Source organism: Primulina eburnea, chromosome 15, assembly GCF_022965805.1.
Source record: "Primulina eburnea isolate SZY01 chromosome 15, ASM2296580v1, whole genome shotgun sequence".
In the NCBI taxonomy this organism is placed as follows: domain Eukaryota; kingdom Viridiplantae; phylum Streptophyta; class Magnoliopsida; order Lamiales; family Gesneriaceae; genus Primulina; species Primulina eburnea.
Window position 1 is genome coordinate 2,348,436 of NC_133115.1, and position 4,082 is coordinate 2,352,517.

General features: G+C 30.4%; 1 long non-coding RNA gene across 1 annotated transcript; it reads left to right on the forward strand.

Moving 5' to 3' along the window:
• Positions 1-1,210: 1,210 nt before the first annotated feature.
• Positions 1,211-2,787, forward strand: LOC140814945 (uncharacterized). The gene is made up of 4 exons (XR_012114215.1): positions 1,211-1,342; positions 1,407-2,307; positions 2,390-2,548; positions 2,630-2,787. It is a non-coding gene; the product is annotated as an uncharacterized lncRNA (long non-coding RNA).
• The last annotated feature ends 1,295 nt before the right edge of the window (positions 2,788-4,082 follow it).

The following is a 4,082-nucleotide window of genomic DNA, read 5'->3' on the forward strand; positions in this document are numbered from 1 at the left end:
ACCCAAAATGTAAAAGGGCAGGTGGCCCAATATCTAAATGGGCCCAATGGTTCGACACAAATATTAATTATCTTCTTACTTAATTTTTCATGAAATCACAAATAATTTGAAAATGATTATTATTTCTGTGCCATGTAAACTAGACAAATATATTTTTTATTGAAAAGTACGAAATATGATATTTTCTGAAGATATTAAATAATATATCAAAACCCACTAATAATATATTTTCGGATCCCTTGAGATTTTGTATGTTAAAAAAAGTCGGGCCTTTTCATTATATGGGCTCTTGTTAAAAATTTGACCTTCCTCGCCAGTGTATTCAATAAAGTATTTTTTTTTACCTAAATCTTCCAAAAAAAAGGTCTACCGCCTTTGTTGGATTGACATTATGATGAACAACCGTAACAGTGTGTTTGACAACTAAGATTTGGGAAGATTTCATGGGATTTGGATTTCAAAATCCTATTATTACTGTTTGGTAAGATGTTAAAAAAAAAAAATTCAGATTTACTTAGGTTTTCATGGGATTTCAACAAGTATATCCAAATCCCATCAAATTTGATAAGATTTGGTGGGATTTGGATTTTAAAAACATAAAATTACTTTTTTATCCAACACATCATTCTCCACCAAAAGTTTCTAAATGGTTATACTTTTTTTTTCCTTTTAACTTTTTTTAGAAGTTGAAAGATTTCGTTTAAGTTTTATAAGTTTCTTGTGTATTTGCTGATTAATATAATAAAAATTATAATAATTACCAAAGCCTCTTTTTACGTTTAATAATTAATTTCATGTTAAAATTTGAATCAGTTTGATGATTTTTTAATTATTATTTTATGTGCATTATGATTAATAAATAATAATTAATTTTTGAATTTACAAATACAAATAATAGAAAAGAATTATTAATTTCTAAACTTTTTTTTAGTTATTTATCTTTATATGATTTTTAAGGGTAGTTTAGTAAAATTTTAAAATTCCAAATTCGAATCCTTTTTTCTCAAAACAAGAAATGGATTTGTAAATACCATTTTTAAATTTTAAACCAAACACCAAATAGAATTTCAAATACTTGAATTTCCAAATCCAATTCCAAATCTCACGAAATCCTCTCAAATCTTGGTGACCAAACACACACGGTAAGTTTTATAGCTTGGTTAATTATGATTCGTTTTGTTTTTTTCCTTCGTTGGGATAAATACAAAATTATAATTTTCGGTTTTTAGTTTGTGGGAACATGGATTTTCCACTTGTTGCAGGAGTTGTACTAGCATGCGTGGGATTTTTGGCTTTGTCCTGGGATCGATGGTTTTCTACAAGAAGACGTTGTCTGGCGAAGGTATAATTCAACATATATCTTTGTGGAAGGAGTTGTTTTCTGATTATTATTATTATATTTGCAGGGTTTTGATATTGATATTGAACCAGAGGAGAGGGAAGATAGAGTTAGTCAATTGCCGGACGATGTCATCTGTTTCATTATCTCGCGATTATATACCAGAGATGCTGTTAGGACAAGCATTTTGTCGAGGAGATGGAGGCATGTTTGCACCCTTATCAACCAAGTCAGATTATATTGCTTGAATATGGATGATGGTTCTAGGGGGAATGAGGTGATACAAAGGAAGTTTGCTCAAGGGGTGGATACCTTTTTGCAACATCACTCTGGTTCTAAAGTAATGTCCTTTGAATTGGTTTGTTGTTTTCAGTGGATGCATCTTGGACAAATTTAGGAAATGGATGAATTCTGTTGGCACATTGGGAGTGGAACAACTTACCATTAGATTTTGCTCCGTTCACAATCGGGGCTACCTTCCTGTTTTTTCTAATGATTTTCTTACTGAAGCTCCATCGGTGAAACATCTACGGCTGTGGGGCGGTTCTTTTCTGATACCAAATAAAAATTCTCTCCAAGTTCTTCGATTGGATAATATCGTTTTCACTTCCGAGGCTGTACAGTGCATGTTATCCAATTGCTCGAGCCTCCAATCGTTGAGCTTGATAAATTGTGAGCTCCCCTCCAAATTACGAATCCATGCCCCTGATCTCCAATTGAAGAGTCTGACGATATATCAGTGTGAATTTGTCCAGGAGATAGATTTGTCTGCCATCAATCTAATCAATTTTGAAATATATAACAGCCGAAGTATGCTGAAATTGTCCTTTTCTCACGTACCATTGCTGCAAACTTTAATTATCGAGTTCTGTGGGAAACAAGTCACTCCTCGTGTATTTGGAAAAATTGCCAAAGATGTGCCTCATCTTGAATCCATTGTTTTTATTACTCAAGCGAGCTTCTTTGAGGTGTGCATTTGAAATGTCTTCACTATTTATCTATTCTTTATTTCCTTAGAGAAGTATTTTACATAGTCGTTTTTTACACCAGTCTCAGGGATGGAAACTGGATCGAGCCGTTTGCAAGCTTAGCAACCTCAGACATTTAGTTTTGATATTAGAACATTGCTCCAATGATGTCGATCTACTAGAAGTTGCTGTATTCCTGGATGCTTGCCCCCTTCTACGCAAGTTTACCTTTTCAACCAAGGTATTTATTCATCACACATCATCTAGCTAGCTGCACCATGATAATGTGTTTTACTTTGTGAATATATACTTGTGCATGTAGGTGGCAAGGTCGACATTTAATCTAAAACAAGCACAAAAGAGAGTGGTCGTCGGGCGCAACACTCAATTGAAACAAGTGGAATTTAAAGGATTTATGGAGAAGGAGAGTGAGTATAATTTTATTCTGTACATGCTTAAAACTGTTGCCTCCCTCGAACGTTTGATACTCTCCCTGGCATACTTTAGCCTACAGCATATATGATAGAAGTTGGATGTGTTCGGTTAGTGATGCAGGGAATGGTGAGAGGATTCGCAAAAAGTTGCAAGGGCATGCCATTTCTGAAAATGTTGAGATTATTATCCTTTAAAAGTTGGTTTCAACCTTTGATAATCTTTGAACATCTTGCAACTTTATTACTTAGATTAATTTTGTTGAAATGACTCTTATCCTCATATTCCGGTTCTTTGTTTTTAGTTTTTATCTTGTCTTGGTGCACTTATAAACTGTTTCTCATACCTTGCAAATATATATTGTTTGGCTTATTGATTTACATATCACATTTGGTTTGGGTGCTGCAACAATGATTATATAGTTTACTTTGATATGAAGGCAAAAACATGATATGTAGCTCTCAAATTAGATATGAGCAAAGCATGCGATCAAATCGAATATATTTTCTTCAAAAAATGATGCTTAAACTGGGTTAAAAATTGATAATGAGATGCATTCTGAGCAAAGCATGCCAATTGTACATTGACAAAATTACCCTTCTATATCAATGTTTAAAAATGAAGACGAGATCTAAAAATAAGGAGGAATTATTAGTATTATTTTTATTATTTTATATTACTTATTTATTATTTAATAATCATTAGCTATATAAAAGTGTAAATAACTGGGCAAATTTTTTTATTTTCGATTTATCAACTTGACCCTTTATTCTACACTATTCTATATAAAACTGCTTACATGTAAATATATAAATAATAGGACATAAATTCTCCTAAATAATTTATTAAATTCTTTACTTTCAATTTTTAGTTAAGAAATCATAAAATATGTTAGTATTAAATTTCATATTATTAGATTATTATATACTTATCATGTTATTCTTCTATTGTATATATAATTATTACTTTTCTTATATCTTCTTGTTATACTACGATTTATTACTTAATTAGAAACTGCGCTAAAAAAATAATTACAATTTTTTTTAAAATCATAAAATAACATGTAGAAAGAAAATTAAAAGAATAAAATATTTAAAGGTAGTATAGAGATGAATTATTTAATAAAATTAAAATTACTTTAATCAATGTATATTGTAGTGATAATTCTTTAGCATTTGTTATACTATTAATTATATATTATGTGGAATAATTAGACTACTAATTAATTATATTTTAAGTGGAATAAATATAAAATTTTGATATTTTAATTTTTACTCTTACAACAATTAGAAATTTATATAGATATATCCGTATTGAATTTTTGGATTTGTATTGATAAGGAG